Below are 17,721 nucleotides of genomic sequence, written 5' to 3'. Positions count from 1 at the left end.
CTATTAAGACAAAAAATTCTGATTAGAGGAGTTCCCATTTTGGTGCAGCGGCAAACGAATCTGACTAGTAACCATGAGGCTGTGTGTTCGATCCCTGGCCTCGCTCAGTGAGTTAAGGATCCGGCTTTGCTGTGAGCTGTGGTGTAGGCCAGCAGCTGTAGCTCCGATTCGACCCCTAGCCTGGGAACCTCCATGTGCCGTGGATGTAGCCCTAAAAAGAAAAAAAAAATCTGATTAAATGTTCATATGCATAGAGATTTGTAATATTAATTGCTCAAATTATAAGTCAACAATAGAAAATCTTTTTATGTGAACTCAAAATTAGAAATACTTTTAAAATGCTAATTTTATTTTTTATCATAGAAATAAGACCTGCTTACTAAGATAAAAGGGAAAGAAATGTGATCCACAGTCTAGCCACAAAATATGACCATGGTTACTTATTTATTTATTTATTTAGTCTTTTTAGGGTCATGCCTCCGGCATATGGAAGTTCCCAGGCTAGGGTTTGAATCAGACCTGCAGCTGCCGGCCTACACCACAGCCACAGTAATGCAGGATCCAAGCCATGTCTGCAACCAACACCACAGCTGGTTGCAGCAGCTGTACAGTGCCAGATCCCCAACCCCCTGAGCAGGGCCAGGGATCGAACCCACGTCCTCAGGGATACTAGACACTCGTCAGGTTCATTGCCACTGAGCCACAACAGGAACTCCCTGTTCCTTACATAGCAAAGGGGACTCTGCAGATGTGATAAAGGATCTTGATTATTCAGGTGGGCCCAATGTAATCACAACATCCCTTATAACAGAGGGAAAGAGCGAGAGAGGGGTGTGAGAATCAGAGATGCAACAAGAGCTTCTGCTGGAGGCCGAGAGGGGAAGAAGAGGCGTAGCCTCTAGAGCCTGGAAAAGGCAAGAATCAGACAAAGGCCTCCACAGACCTGCCAATGTTTGACTTTAGCTCTTTAAGACCCCTTCTGAACTCCACCTTCCAGAGCCATGAGAACACTGTAAGTCAGTAAGTTTGTGATGATTTGTTACAGCAGCAATAGAAACCAACAACGTTGCTAAACTGGCTATGTACTTTTCATGAAAGGAAGATTATCAAGTTTATATGCTGATAGATTATGAGACTCTAAGGTTCACCTCTGCTCTTTTCAATGCAATAGCCTCTTTTCATTTGTTTGTTTGTTTGTTTGTTTTTTGCTAGAGGAAAATAATGATGAGATGGAAAAAAATATCACCAAACTTTTCCTTATTCGATGTGATTGTATTACTTTTCACTAGAAGCTAAAACGTAGCAGCACAATTCATAACAGCCCCAGACTGAAGACAACCCAAATGTCACCAGTAATAGAAAGGAAAACCAGCTCTTGTGTATTTTCCCACAATGAAATACGGCACAGCCATGGGAAGGTATGAACTACAATCATAAGGAAATACGAATGAATCCCAGGAACTCATGTTATGGTCGAGCAAAAGAACTTGAAGCAAAAAGTTAATACCATATGATTCTATTTACATAAAGTTCAGGAACAGGCAAAGCTAGATCTATGCTGTGCTACGGAGAGGGGTGAGGGTCTGGATTAACGACAAGAAGGGGCAGGCAGGATGGAGGCTTGAGAGAGGCTGGCCGTGTTCTGTTTCTGGATCTCAGTCCTGGCTACGTGGGTGACGTCACTTTGTGAAAACGTAAGATTCAGACAGACTTCTGTATGCTGTCCATCAGTGCAAAACTCACTTAAAACTCTCAACGTGTGGTCCCCATGGTTGTTTTAACGAAAGCTTGACAGAAAGACTAAGAGCTCTTAGAGGGAATATAATGAGCAACACCCCCACCCCCTGCTGGGGCTTCTTGGATCCATTGCCCCAAAGCAAAGCCAACAAACCCTCCCTGACTTAAAAAAAAAAGGGCTTTCTGGTGTATGTGGTGTATGTATCCCCACAGGGCACCTTTTCTTTTGAGGAGGCTGAAGGTGGAAAGCTCAGTCTAGAGTGTAACCAACAAGCCCCTTCTTGAGTTCAGTTCTAGAATGGTGAACAATTTAAATTTCAGTATTAAACCATCTATAAATGAGATGTTTTAAATCATAAACAGGTAAATAATAAATGTACTATAGACTCCATGGAAAAAAATAATTTCCTATAGCAAATATGATTTCTAAGATATGTGATCCTCATATAATTTTTGATTTCCTGCAAAGAAACAAAAATTTGTAATTTTTTTCTGGGCCACACCCTCAGCATGTGGAGATTCCTGGACCGTGGATCGAACCTGAGACACAGCAGGTGTCTGAAATGACAACTGCCGGATTCCCTAGCCTGCTGAGTCACTAAGGAACTCTTTATAGTTAATAGTTGAATATCTTGGGGGACCGTCTTGCTCTTCAGCCAACATTGAGGAGAACTGCAATTAAATTTAAATAGGTCTTCAGCCCTCCAGGCTAATGCTCCTTGTTGATTCATTTCTTGAGGTCACTGGAATACAAGCACTTCCAACTTTCTCTTATCTTTGCTAAGGAGGATGAGAGCCAGCACAGTACTTAGAATTCTCAAATTGCTTCTATCAACAAGATTATTTCTGCACAAGCTTCATTATAAAATGCCATTGTGACCTCCAGCATTTCTTTAATTATACTCAGCCCGAGAAAAAAATTTGGAGGGTGGTTATCATTTTAGGTCATAATTTTAAGGGAGCCCAAAGGATAAAGTTGCATATTGACTGAATACAGCTTATATTTGACAACTTACTTCCTACCAAAAAAAAAAAAAAAAAACAAGAAGAAGAAGAAAGAAAATTGATACTCAACTCTGGTAGAGAATATTAATGACAACAAGGACACCACCACCTTAAAAACATAAACAAATCAAAGAAAATAATATAAAACTGCAATGTAATCTGGGTAGCTAATAAAGAGAAAATATTGATGCCCTTACTTTTAGGTCCAGGCTGGCAGCGTTTTTATATCAAATTAGTTAAGTAATAAAAAAAGATGATTTCATGCACTGCTTTAGCCATGCTAGTACTTATGTTAAAAAATTGGTTGGAGGAGTTCAACCGCATATGAAATTAGTTCTCATGTGATCAGAATCACATATGAAGAATGGACTGTGGCAGAGGGACAGGAGGGGGAAAGACTAAAAGGAAGGAGCCAACAGTCACCGTTATTTATTTCTTTGTCAAAGGATTATTTAATGCCACGCGGCGTCAGGCGCCGTGCCGGACTGCGAGGCGGCAGTGGTGAATGGACAGCCCTTCCCTTAAAAGCCCCGGGTTCCCCAGGGATGGGAAGCAGAATGGACACAGCGACACCAGCCCTGAGATAGGGCCTCTCACAGGAGAGGCCGCCAACCCTGATCGGGAAGTGAAGGAAGCCTTTGGAGAAGGCAAACATGAGATGGAAAAGACAGATGCAAGGAGTGGGAAAATGGGAAGCGTGTTTCAGTGAGAGGAAGTAGCATGTTTGGGGAAGTCTAAGTTGTTAGGAGGCAATTGCCAGGCCAAGGCGAGAAGCAAGGAGGGTCTGGATTAGGGCCAAGAAGATGGCAAACCCGAGAAGGTGGTGAGCGGGGAGAGATTAGACATGGGAGGTGATGGAGATGCTCGTGTTTGGCCCGGGGCAATGCCACTGGTAGGGTGGGGGAGGATTTTCTTGCGGGTGTGGTGCATTTTGGAGAAATGCAATCATTTTTGGACTGGCTGCGTTTGAGGTCCGGTGGAAGATCCAGGTGAAGTTAAGAAGGCATTTGCAGGTAATAGCTCAGAAGTTTTTGTTCCAGATACAGATACAGGAGACATAGAACAAAAGGAGATAACAAAGCCAAAGGATGGAATTATCTAAGTGAAGGGCAAAATTTTCAAAAATAGCAATATTTAAGGGTTAGGTAGAGTGTACAAAACTTGTGTGACTGGTGTGACCTTCACAAGTTGGGGTTCAAGTATGATCCCATCTCTTGTTTAGCAAGTTGTGTCCATACTTTGCAAAGTTTCCATGATTTTCTTCCTCAAAAATTTCCACTAATGGTAGGTGCTGATTCAGCCCAAGGAGAGGGAGCTTTGTGGGTCAGTCCATTCCAAGCATCAAGTGGAGAGCGCACTGGAGTCTGATAAGTCCACTGCCTTTGTTTCTCAAGTCCCCAGTGTATAAGCGTTGAAGATGAATCCTGCAGTTTGATGGATGATGTTGGGATGCCCAAGCTGGCCTGATAGATGGTGTGCAGACCACAATGGTAGGTGTTCGGGTCACAGCTACTCTTTTTTGGGAGGCTGGGGGCACAGCTACTCTTAATTCAGAGTTATGCTCAGCAATTTTTCTCCAGTGTGCAAGAGCAACGGCAGGATGCTTGGGGAGGACATTCTGCTAAAAATAATGTACTCACCTTCCATCTACATGAATTCTGGGGTCTCTGTGAGGATATGGCTTATTTTCCTGGGCCTTTTGCTCTTGTAATCCTTGTTCCATCTCCTCTGGCAAATTATAGTCAGGACTCCTTGCTGGACTCTTGCAGCTTTTCCTGACTTTGAATCATGGAGTTTGGAGCTCTGATATCTCCTCTTCGGGAAGGCACTGAGCTCCTTGCAGGGGCTGAGTAACTTCCTCCCCAGTGACCAGCTCTGCGCACCAATGTGAGAGACAATTTTTGCCGACAAAAAAGTACGTCCTTTATTCCAGAATGAGGCATGTCTGCTTGCCCTATATTTGCATAGCCAACTGACCTTTCTCCAGGCCCAGAAGCTCAGCTTCTATCAAATCAAAAAAGGCAAAGATAAAAATGAGTGGAGGGTGGATTTCCCATCGTGGCGCAATGGTTAACGAATCCGACTAGGAACCATGAGGTTGCGGGTTCAATCCCTGGCCTCGCTCAGCAAGTTAAGGATCTGGCGTTGCCGAGAGCTGTGGTGTAGGTCACAGATGTGCTTAGATCCTGCATAGGCCAGCAGCAAAGCTCCGATTAGACCCCTAGCCTGGGAACCTCCATATGCCGTGGGAGTGGCCCTAGAAAAGGCAAAAAAAAAAAAAAAAAAAAAAAGTGGAGGGTGGATATCTGCTATGTTAGCAAAGGAGAAGGAAAGAGAACAGGAGAGATGGTAGTAAGGAAACTGGGAGTTTTAAAGAAGTGAATGATCAAGACTTTCAATCTTTATCAGGTTGAATAAGTGAAGGACCCCCTGGATTTGGACGTGGTGTCCTTGTTGGGTAGACACGACGGCAATGGCTTGAAGAGCGAGTGAGAGGAAAGGTGAATGAGCGGTGAAGTAGAGACTAAGTCTACACTTTGCTTACAGAGCCTTGGCTGTGGAGTTCCCATCGTGGCTCAGTGGTTAATGAATCCGACTAGGAACCATGAGGTTGCAGGTTCGATCCCTGCCCTTGCTCAGTGGGTTAAGGATCCAGCATTGCCATGAGCTGTGGTGTAGGTTGCAGATGCTGCTCGGATCCCGCTTTGCTATGGCTCTGGCGTAGGCCCGTGGCTACAGCTCCGGTTCGACCCATAGCCTGGGAACCTCCATATGCTGTGGGTGCAGCCCTAGAAAAGGCAAAAAGACAAAAAAAAAAAAAAAAAGCGTTGGCTGTGAATCCAAAGTGAGAGAGGTTAGAGTAGGGGTGGTGGCGGTGTTGGAGGTATGGTTAGTGAGAACCAGCAAGGGTAGTTGGGAGGAATTCCAGCCTCGCTTTCATTACCGGCTTCTTTAGGGATAGTTAACTGAGGGCCCGGGGCAGTGCGATCAACCTGAAATGCCACAATGGTGTTGCTAAAACTCAGCCTCTGTGCACCGGTGCCAAATAGAATGTGGAGACAGAGTTTGGGGTGAAGGAGAAAAAGGTAGCTTTTAAGCTTTGCCAGGCGAAGGAGGCCACAGCGGGCTAGTGCCTTAGGGAAGAACTGCAGGGAGTTTTATAGTCTGAAAGGAGAAAAAGAGGGTTTCAGAGAGGAATCAGGATTGGGACAGACATGCATTCTTCTTTCTCTGGGGGCGTCTTAGTCCTCAAGCTGGCCTCCGGCGATCTCGTCACGACCCTGGAGGTGGTCTTCTGGGTTATTGCCTGGAACGTCAGGACTTGTGAAAGGGCTTATTGATCAGAGATTGGAACAAGCAAGGGGAGTTCCTGAAAACCATCATGTGCTGATAGTCTTTAACCCACAGGCAGTTGTGCTCAGGAAATTGTACTCAGGCACTTGTAATCTTTAGCTCACAGGTGACTGTGTTTAGGGTGTCAGGAAGTATTCATTTCTAAAAGAAGCCTAAGGACTAGAACTTCTCTTACTGTAAACAATGCCTCCCTTGAGAGGCTGTGCTATTGTTGCTCAACTGCTCCTCCCTGGTCTTTGCATCCCCTCCCTTCTCTGATCAGCATCTGTCTGAACCTGGCCCTTGGAACTCAGGGAAGACCACGGAAGCTGAATGAGGCCCTTTTCCTAAAAACAAGAAATGGGGACACAGAAAGGTTTGTTTATTTATTTTTAGTAAACTTCGCTTTTTAAGAGTAATTTCAGATTTATTTAAAAAGTACGAAGATGGGACAGAAATTTTCCATATACCTCACATGATTTCCCTGTTGTTAACACCTTACATTAGTATTGGCATATTTGTTACAATTAACGAACCAATATTCATACATTATTAACTAAAGTTCATACAGTATTCAGTTCCTGAGCTTCAACCGAATATCCTTTTCTGGTGACAGGATCCCAGGAAGAACATTTCGTCATCACATCTCCTTTGGCTCCTCTCCAACAATTTCTCAGCCTTCCCTAGATTTTGATGACTGGCAGTTTTGAGCAGTACTGGTCTGATATTTTTATAATGTCCTTCAACTGGGAGTTGTCTAATGCTTTTCTCAGATAAGACTGGCATTATGAATTTTGGAGAGGAAGACTCCAGAATTATTTTTTTGTAATGGCCACACCTGGGGCCTGTGGAAGTTCCAGGACTAGGGATCGAGTCCGAGCTACAACTGCCAGCCTATGCCACAGCCACAAGCCACATGGGATCCAAGCAGCGTCTGCGACCTACACCACAGCTCATGGCAATGCTGGATCCTTACCCCACGGAATGAGGCCAGGGATCGAACCCGCATCCCCACGGATACCAGTCGGGTTCTTTACTACTGAGTCACAGCGGGAACTCCTCCAGAAGGCCATTTTAATCACATCGTATCAAAGGTATTGATGGTATTTACTATGATTGGTGCCCTTGACCGCCTGGATGAAGTGCTATTTGTCCGGCTTCTCCCCTGTAAAGTTGTACGTTCCCCCCACCCCCACCCCTGCCCCACCACTCCCTAAACAGCTCTCTGGATGGAAATCACTGCGCATTCAAGGAACCGGGAGGGCGAGTATCTGCCTGGATTATGTGGAAAGCTTCTGAACCAGAGCTGTTCTCTTCTTTCCAGGGTCGGTGAATGTTGAATCTGAAAGGATGAAAATGCAGCCTAACCCTCCAAGACCCCAAAAGGTAGTAAAGAGCCCTAACTCCAGCTTCCTAAAAAGCCCTAGGTGCCCCCGAATTCCAGACCCTGCTCCCTGCCAGTCAATAGTAGAAGGTCACACTTCTTGCTGTTCCAGGGCCTGCTATCCTGGCCTAAGTAAGATAACAGGAAATGAGTTGACTAATCACTTATCTGGATTCTATAAAACTGCTGGCACCATAGAAGAATTGATTACACATTGAAAGCCCTAGTGACCTATCTCAACTGCAATCTGTCACTCTGCCCAGGTAGCCCGTGCAAATGCGGACCTCCGGAACTGTAGAAAAAATGATGGGTCCACGGAGCGCGGGCTCTCGATATTTTAAAATGATTGGTTTGGACGCAGGCTTTGTTGTGAACCCCATAAAAGCTGTCCCGATTCCGCACTTGCCGCCGCAGTCCTCTACCCCTGCGTGGTGTACGACTGTGGGCCCCAGTGCGCTTGGAATAGAAATCCTCTTGCTGTTTGCATCAAGACCGCTTCTCGTGAGTGATTTGGGGTGTCGCCTCTTCCGAGTCCGGACGAGGGGGATTTTCCTTCTACTGGCTTTTTCAAATCCTCCTTTGAAAGTCTTCCTGTCTTGCTTTCTAAGATTAAGCTTGTAGGATAAATTTCATCCAGGAAGTGAGCTATTCGGGTCATATTTTTCAATACAGATGAGCCTGCGGACAGTAGTAGAAGTTGAGAGCAGTGAAGAAGAGCCTCACAGAAAAGTACTGAAAGTGTCTTATTCCCAGATTTCTGTGCTACTCATTAACATGTCCACAGGCCAAGAAAAAAGTCATTTAACTGCTAAGAAGTGAGTGATCTGAATAACAGGACGCTGTAGTACTGAATCGACATTTTTGTCACTTTTCCTTTCTAATTTCTAAATAGATAGAACAGTTTAAAAAATCAAAGTCAGTGAGTTTCAAGTCCTTATAATTAGCCCTGCGAATGAAAAAGGGAAACCACAGAACAAAACAAGCTGCTTATCTTAAGCCGCCGGACAGAGTTTATCCAGGTTCTACCACCTACTAATTGTGTGAGCTACGGCAAATTACTCAACCTCTGTAAACCTCAATTTTCTCACCTATAAATTGGAAAAATAATAATGCTTGCATAACAGAATTTTAAGCATTAAGTGAGTTGATGCGTTTCCAGATCTATCTGTAACTTCTACAGCAGCCCCAGTCTCAAGCTACTAATTGCTGGGGCTGACACTCAGCTAGGGTGAACTGCTGCAGCTAGTAGGAATCTTTAGGCCTAATTGTTGTTAGGCTGGTCAGAGGCCAAGCCGCGTTGGTATTTAATGTTTTAGCGATCGCTGCTGCCAGCTGCTTATGAGCTGCCCAGAGCCTGCTTCCTCCTCAAGTCATTTCTCTTGTGCTGTTGGGACTAGCACAGTTATCTGGGCCTCACTACAAGTGAATAGTTAAGATGCTGTGATGCCTGGAGATCTGGGGGTGGGGACTGAGAGGCCTTCTTTCCTCTGGCAGAATGTGTACTTGCAGTGGCTGAGGCAGCAAGCGCAGGTGGTCCAGCTCTTCCCGGTGTGGGGGTCTGTGGACTCCCGATGGAACAGTTAAGGCAGTGGATGTATTTCGCATTCAGTAACGGTAGGTCTGTTCCTTTCCTTGATTTCTTCTAATTAAAATGTTACCCAAAGTGCTGAACCCAAGAGGAAAATTATACCCCTGAATAATGTCTTGAATATAAGCAGGTTAGATATCACAGAAAGCTATGAAAAACTCCAACCTATATTTGAGCTGAGTCGGGAAAAAAGCTGCTCTGGGGAATTGCATGACACCAGCAAATTAAAAAATATTCAGGACTATCGCCTCAAAGACATTATATATAACTTGAAGTCAGTTTATTGAACCAATTCCATTTTTGGTGGAGAAAATTCTCAGTGCTTTTGAAAGGCATATTTAATAACAGCATACTTTTCCAATCACATTCTAGTTTTGGTTTTGCAAGTCAAATTTTGGCTAGAGATTTTAGTTTTCGACCTGTAAAATTGTATCCTTTGTCTAAGATTGACTACATCAACATTTAAACAATTGCAAATCACTTACTAATGTGGTTTTTTTAAAGTCATCACTTAAAATACAATATACATCATATACTGTATTTTGGTTTTAAAATTTGAAATCAATAATCAATAAGGAAAAAAAGATTTCCACATCCTTCTTATTGCTTAATGTTAAAGATACACTAGGATTTTTTAATGTTAAAAATTTAACGTTAACATTTTAACATTAATGTTAAAAATGCAATAGTATTGAATTTGAATTCTATTAAAAAATACATATTACCAAAGGAGTTGGAGGTGAAGTGGCCATGAACTCCACCAGATTTGTTTACACAGAGTAACCCGTGCATTATCTGGATGTCTTTAAACTGTTCAGGAGCCAAAATTTTGCAACTAGAGATGTTCTTAGAAATCATCACGTTCCTATGATGGGAAAGACTTTGCTGTACACCTGAAATAAACACAACATTGTAAATCAACTAGAGTTCAATAAAAATTAAAAAAAAAAAGAAATTGAGAGTTCCCTGGTGGCTCAGCAGGTTAAGGATCCAGTGTTGTCACTGCTGTGGCTCAGTCACTGCTGTGGCGCAGGTTTGATCCCTGGCCCAGGAACTTCTGCATGTCATGAGACTGGCCAAAAAAAAAAAAAAAAAAAAAAAGTGAATAAAAGGAAATCATTTTGTAATTCGCATCCTTTTACACTCAAGGAAATTGAGTTCCAGAGGTAAGCGTAAATGAAACACATACCTGCTCAGAGGAAAGCCAAATGGGCTCAGCATCCTGTGTTCTTGGTGCCATTGTCACTGCTGCTTATCTGTGCTGATGAGGGCATTGTTTAATCCCCAAGAGAAGCAGGTGCTTCCATGGCCACCAGCTCTAATGGACACAGCCAGCTCCATTCCTTGTGCAGCTTAATGAAGTGAACCTGCAGAGATCAAATGCTGGCTGTGTTAGAAGTAATATTTTATTATTACAAGTAAAGTGTATACGTGTATTAAAACTGTGATTGATTAAGTCATATCTTTTTTTGTTGTTGCAAGTGATAAAATCCCAAATAGAACTAGCTAAGGTTGAAAAACCAAAGAGGTGGTTTGATGTTTGGATTCTTGAGACCCGCACATAACTGAAGGAAGAACTACCTCACCGAATCTAGGATGAAGCTGCCTTTAAGAACAACCTGAACAGAAAGTGAAGCCTGTGGGGTTTTCATTGAGCTCTCTCTGCCTTCTGTAAACTTTCACTTTGAACTTGTGGGGATGGTGGGGTGGAGGGAAAGACAGGGGACGAACACTGCACAGAGATCAAAACCTTTAGGAGTCAGTCAAAACCAAGTTCAAATTCAGCTTTGCAAAATTAACTTGGCAGGTGATTTAAAGGCTCGGAAGGGATAAAAGTCTTTCAATAATAACTCTCTCAGGCTTTAATTCTCAGAGAATTAAATGTAATGATATACATAAGGCACTAAGCATAGCAGTTGGCCTATAGTAGTTACTCAATACATAGTATTGTTATATGTTTAAGATATTATTTGATGACAAGTCTGTCTTGCTGCTCTTCCATCATCCCCTTGGCTGAAAAGCCAACATACAAAAAGTGCAACGATCAGCTTTAATAGACTCTAAGATGCCATCAGTTGTAAGATGGGCCATTATTTTATGCACCACTGCAAAAGAAAATATGCTGCCAATCGTACTGTGGCCCACTTGGTTAACACTTGAAGTTTCTATTTTACACTTGAAAAAGCTTTTTTTAGACCTGTTTAGACCTACATTATCAAATATCACTTTTGTGCGTCCATAAACAGGGAGATATAACCAAAATAACTGGTTCAAGTGTTCCTAAAACAACTTCACATTGTGTCTGTCGACTGTGAATCATATATCAACTCAGAGGCATCGGTGTCTGTGTCTCCACATATGTCATCCTTTGTTCCAACAAAAGCATCAGTGAGACAGCATTTCTTAAAAGAAAAAAAAAATGCTCCACAAATGCTAGATTTCTAGGATTTTTTTTCCAAGTTGCTAATATCCATTCTGCCATTCTGCAAGGTTTCGATGCTGTGACTTTCATGACCTCACCAGAAATCAAGCCATCAAAGAAAACATCCAAATTAATGCATATGCAGGCCACATCAATCTTGTCTGCTGCCTGGCTAATGGAAGGTGCTACCCATGGTGTAAAGATTTTCAATTTGAGAGATGTTAAAATGTAAAAAGTATACGCACCTAAGAATTGATACAAATGGTAGATGGGCTACAGGTTCCTCACTCAGCAAAAAAAAAAAAAAAAAAAAAAAAATCATAAAATCATTTGTAATAGTAAGCTCATTACTGCATTAAAGATATTTGAGTAACTATTGTTTAGTCTGCATAAAATGAGGTGTACTTGTATCAATCACATTGTTTTCACATCAAGAGACAATGGTAGGCTGAGATTTTAGGCTAAAAACAGCTAGCCCTGAGTGAAGGAATGGTTTTCTTCATTTGTATTAAAATTAACATCCTATGGAAAGAGAGACAAGTCAGTGCCATTTGAAGATATTTGAAACCTGCAGCTTTTTCTTGCTAAGATTTATTGTTATACACAAAAATCGAGCAGCAGCAATGCTTAAAGATATATCTATATACCTTTTTTTTTTTTTTTTTTGGCCCTGCCTCTGGCATGTGGAAGTTCCAGGGCCAGGGATCAAACCTGAGCCATAGTGGTGACTCAGGGCCACAGCAATGACAAGGATCCTTAACTTGCTGAGCCACCAGGAGACACCCAAAGATTTTTTTAAGAGAATAATTCGCTTGAATTTTCAAGCTGAGGGCATACTCAGCTCAAATTAAAAAAAAAAAATCTTATGAAAGTATTATAAACATACTTTCTTTTCCCACCAATACTCTTTTTTAAAAATTGTGATATACTATACATAAGGTAAAATGCACAGTTCTTAAAGATACAGTTAAATGGCATAAACTCATGTAAATACCACCCCAATCAAAAAATAGAATTGGGGAGTTCCTGTCGTGGCACAGTGGAAACGAATCCGACTAGGAACCATGCAGTTGCGGGTTTGATCCCTGGTCTTGCTCAGTGGGTTAAGGATCTGGCGTTGCCGTGAACTGTGGTGTAGGTCACAGATGCAGCTTGGATCCTGCGTTGCTGTGGCTGTGGTGTAAGCCGGCGGCTGCAGCTCTGATTGGACCTCTAGCCTGGGAATCTCCATATGTCTCGGGTGTGGCCCTAAAAAGCAAAAAAAAAAAAAAAAAAAGAAAAGAAAAAAATAGATTGGGGTTTGGGTTTGTATTTAGAATGGATGGTCATTGCGGACCTGCTGTATAGCACAGGGAACTCTCCCAGTATTCTGTGATAACCTATATGTGAGAGAGTCTGAAAAAGAATGGACACGTGTATGTTTATAACTGAATCACTTTGATGTACAGAAATTATCACAATATTATAAACCAACTCTGCCGTAATAAAAAATTTCAAAATGGGGGGGGGAATAAATAGAACATTTCTATCCCGATAAAAAGGTTCCTGGGCCTCTCTCCAGTCAACCCCGCATCCCTCTTAACATCATCCATCTTTTAACTTCAGTCATGAATCCACAAGGTATTTTTGAAGCATCAGAAAAAGCAGCGAGAGAAGAAAAGAAACTTCTGAAGTGATCGTGGGTTACACAGTGGAAAATCCGAGTCTTGTAACCTCGCATTAATTATTACGGCTGCATCATAATACCCTGACTTCAAGTGATTTATTTTTAAAATAATTAATATTAACTGAATAGTAATAAAATATATCCCCTAGTCACACATTCAGGTGGAAATGTGATCTATTTCTAGCCAGCCTGGCTCATGGGCCACACGGTGCTCCATGTCAGCTTGGGACACAGACACCGGATAGACTTACCTACCAGTGACTCCCTGACTTAGAATTGTGCGTTTGCTGTACTAATACTCTAAAATTCATTTCTGATTTGTTCATAACACAGTTAAGGGGTAACTGCAGGCCACTAAGGTACATATAAAAAGTGACCGTACAGGTGACAATGTCCTTCTCCCTTGTCACTCCCCGGATGAAAACATGGGGCTTCATTAGGAGTAAAAGCCCCTGTTTCCTTTGCCCTTTGCGCTTTCCTCACTCCCCTGCATGGGATTCAAGTAAAGACATGGTTAGTGATGTGCTCGTCTGACGCTGATGTTATCCCCCCCGAATTCAAGGGTGAATACGACCTGGTGGAAATCAGAGAAAACGAGAAGAACAAAGCACAGTCCATTGACTGTAACACGACAACCATGCCTTCACTCATTTTGATTTCTTCTACAAATGTGGAGCGTCTGTTGTATGCCCGTCACTGTGCTAAGAGTTGGGGAAACTTCCAAAGATGGAATAGAAACACTCTCTCATCTCAGGAAAGTCGTTCTCTACCAAGGTCACAGATGCATTTACAGCACAGCCTTGACAGGTGTGTGGATATGATGGGGGGCGGGCAGGGAGCAGAGGAGGGGTCCTCAACTCAGACTCTGAAGGAGAGGGGTGAGACTCACCCCTGAGGAGTGAATAAGAATTCACCAGGCAGAAAGGTGGGAAAGGATCTAAGGGCAAAGTATTTGGTAATATGATCCCAACAGCAGCAGCCCTGGCGATGCTTCTTCTAGAAGGATGATGTTCTTTTTAATACTATTGAAGCTCTCAGTGAAGACATTACTGGCCAATCCATGTTCCAAATGGCAAGAAGAATCACTGGATATAGCAGAGTTTTATCTTAAAAACAACAGAGAAAGTGTTTTAGCCCAGTCTTTTATGCTTAGTTTTTATGTGTCCAAAGAGGCAGAGACAGAGAGACTCTTCCAATAGGTAACAGTGCTGCAAAGGAAATTTTTTCCTGTTTTCTCGGCTTGATTTTTCTCCTCATTAAACACAGCAGGAGACAAATACCTGACAGCCACAGGGAAATACAGAGACACACCACAAAGGGACGATTGGCTTGATCCAGATTGTGTGAGAAACTGGCAAGGCAGGGCTTCTCTGTTCCAGCTGCTGGGACATACGCCACCTTCACTGTGAAATTCTTGAGATGCAGGCAGGTGATCTCATCGATCCTGTGATTTCAACAGGCTGCCTGTTAGCAAGTGTGAATCTCCTAAGACCCGTCCCCCCCACTTCACTACAACCACAGTTTCCCCGGACCCAGTGTGATCGTTGGCGCATAAGGGGCCCAATATATCCTTGTTAAGAATGAAATCTTAAGAATGCTCCCTCTCCAGCCATCCTTTCCCATATCTCTCCTCCCTGCCCTTGCCTCTGAGGCCGAAGCGCTAACACAATGGCCCTCCGTTTACCCAGCAGGTCACCCATCACCCCATCCCAGGAAAGGCTGATGCCTCTCCCAGACTGAGTGGACAGCTCTTGCAGGGCAGGGATGTGTCTTAGCCACGGAAGGCCTGGGGCCTCACGAAGTCACTGTGCTTAGTAAGTGCTCCACAATCCTACTGATTAAGCGACTGCATGAAGGGTTTATTTTATTTATTTATTTATTTTTAAGGCCAAACCTGCGGCATATGGAAGTTCCTGGTTTAGGGGTCGAATCAGAGCTGCAGCTGCCGGCCTGTGCCATAGCCTCAGCAACACCAGATCCAAGCCACGTCTGTGTCCTACCTTGCAGCTTGTGGTAATGCTGGATCCTTAACCCACTGAGCGGGGCCAGGGATGGAACCCACATCCTCACAGAGACTAGTCTGGTTCTTAATCTGCTGAGCCACAGCGGGAACTCCTGAAGGGTTTATTTTTATTTTTATGGCTCCACCTGCATCATATGGAAGTTCCCAGGCCAGGGATGGAATCTGAGCCACTGCTGCAACAACACTGCAGCTGTTGCGATGCCAGATCCTTTAACCCCCTGTGTGGGGAGGGAATTGAACCCGCGCCTCTGCAACGACCCAAGCCACTGCAGTTGGGTACTTAACTCACTGCTCCACAGTGGGAACTCCTTATGAAGGGTTTATAACCTTTGTTATTTGTATGAACACATGTCCACTGCATTCCTAATTTTCCAGGCACTGATTTCGACATGGAGTTACAGAGGTGATGGGACTGGTTGGCCCCTGGCTTCATGCAAGTTGGAATTCCAGTGCAGACAGACAGTGAACATGTCTGGTTCTGTTTTTTGAGGTTCGCCCACGGCTTTCGAGCCCTACCTTTTTCCCTTCTGTCCCGCCTCTGGGAAAGTGGTCAGAAAGTCAGGGCGCTCCCTCCCTGAGTCAGACCACAGACACCCCGAGGTGCGAGGAGACCTACCACCTGGCTCCACCCTTTAATAAGATGAGCTCCAGAGCCCCTGGCCCCTGCCTGCCTTCACGCCCTTTTTGAATGGAAAGTCTCAGCTTGCGAGCAACAAACCCTTTTAGAGCCTCTTGGGGCTTGCGTGTCCTCATTCCCTTAGAAACCTGAGCCAGGCGGGTAGTACTGGGGATGGGGGTTGCTCTGTGGGGCAACCTCCAGACACACGTAGACGGATGAACAAGGGCGTTTCAGGAAATGGTTACACATCATGGGAAAAGTGAAATGGGACCAGCAGATAGAGTACGGGGTGGCAGGGGGTTGAGGATGGGGAAGGGGGAGCTCTACAGAATTATGGCACGTGACCACTTCACTCTTGGCCCAAACTCAACTTGGCATGGGACCACTGGCGGTCCATCAGAGCCGTTTTCCTCCCCCCATAATAAGAAAGGGATAACGACACTAATATAGCATGACTTCCTCTGCTTTTAGCTGAGAACATGGCCTCCCAGAATAAAAATATTTCCCATTTATTTATTTTTTTTTAGCTGGGACGGGTCCTGGGACTAAATTCTGGCCAGCAGGCTGTGCCTGAGCCCTTCTCCCAATCACACGTAACTCGTTGGTTGGGGCTCCAGTGCTACAGTGGACCGCGGCCTGCCCCTGGGATCCAAGCTGTGCAGAGCAGAGCCACAGGAGAGGCATCTGGAGTAGCCCCACATCTCTGCCTGCCTCCTCCTCCTTGAAGGTCAGAGATAAAACCACTTGTATCCTATTAAAGACCTTGAAGTGTTTTTTTTGGGTTTTTGTTTTTTTTTTTTTTTTTTTTGGTCTTTTTTTTGTCTTTTCTAGGGCCGCACCTGCGGCATATGGAGGTTCCCAGCTAGGGGTCGAATCGGAGATGTAGCCACCGGCCTACACCACAGCCACAGCAACGCAGGATCTGAGCCGCATAACCTACACCACAGCTCACGGCAACGCTGGATCGTTAACCCACTGAGCAAGGTCAGGGATCGAACCTGCAACCTCATGGTTCCTAGTCGGCTTCGTTAACCACTGGGGGAGGACAGGAACTCCAAATACCTTGAAGTTTTAGGCTCTGTGCTCTTCTGGCCGAGCACATGTTTGGTGAACACATCACTTTACAATCTGTTATCTTCTCTCTTAATGTTTTTTCCCAACTCTCTTCTCTCTTTTCTTCTTCTCCCTTCCCTCCTATTTTCCCCTTTTATTTCATGCCTTTTTCTCTTAATTGAGTATTTTGCAAAATTCCAGTCTCTTGATATATTCGCTAACTAAAGCATTTAAAAATGGACTTTTATTATCAAGGGAAAAACTACACAAAAGTAGATAGGATAAAATACCAAATCCTTCTGGACACACAACTCTGCCTCATGAGTTATTAACCTAGGGTCAACTCAGTGCCATCTGTGTCCCAGCCTCTTCCCACTTCCTGCATTATTTTGAGGCAAACCTCAGACCTCATATTATTACTGAATAAAGTTTCAGGCCTCTCTATGTGTAAGAAGCTGATAAATCAATCTCATTCTAGAATTAAAGCCCAATTCCTGACTCATGGCTTCCTTCATAAAAACCATCCTTTTTACACCACCTCTAAAGCTTCCTTTCACTGTCTCCTCTTGCCCCCCTCCCTTTCTCCCTCTTTCCTCTTCTCCTCTTTCCTCTTCTCCCTCCCCCCAATACATCTGCTGCCTGTAGAGTCCCCCCCTTTTTTTCTTTTAAGGAGATTCAAGTTTAATTTTTGCAGTCATACCAGTGATTCTTTGGTATATTCTCTCTTTCAGTTTTCAACCACAGAGAACCTATTTTGCCAAAAGGACAGCACTTACTCACTGAGTCCCTTTATAAGTTTGGAGAAAAGGATTTTTATAACATTCACAGTCTCCAGCCACTCCTCCCCCCATAATAAAAAACTGGCTAGACCACGCTGGGAAAATATAATGA

The 17,721-nt window shown here is 43.7% G+C and overlaps 1 long non-coding RNA gene across 5 annotated transcripts; it reads left to right on the top strand.

Moving 5' to 3' along the window:
• Nucleotides 617–15,012, top strand: LOC106507459. 5 transcript variants are annotated; one of them, XR_002343587.1, is made up of 5 exons: nucleotides 617–1,418; nucleotides 4,031–4,232; nucleotides 6,359–6,451; nucleotides 7,400–9,073; nucleotides 13,698–15,012. It is a non-coding gene; the product is annotated as an uncharacterized LOC106507459 (long non-coding RNA). The 5 variants fall into 5 exon arrangements; XR_002343585.1 differs by having other exon boundaries at nucleotides 617–4,232; nucleotides 13,698–13,942; nucleotides 14,824–15,012; XR_002343584.1 differs by having other exon boundaries at nucleotides 617–4,232.

Source organism: Sus scrofa, chromosome 4, assembly GCF_000003025.6.
Source record: "Sus scrofa isolate TJ Tabasco breed Duroc chromosome 4, Sscrofa11.1, whole genome shotgun sequence".
Lineage (NCBI taxonomy): Eukaryota > Metazoa > Chordata > Mammalia > Artiodactyla > Suidae > Sus > Sus scrofa.
The sequence above is the reverse complement of the archived record's forward strand: the minus strand, read 5'-3'. Positions and strand labels throughout refer to the sequence as shown.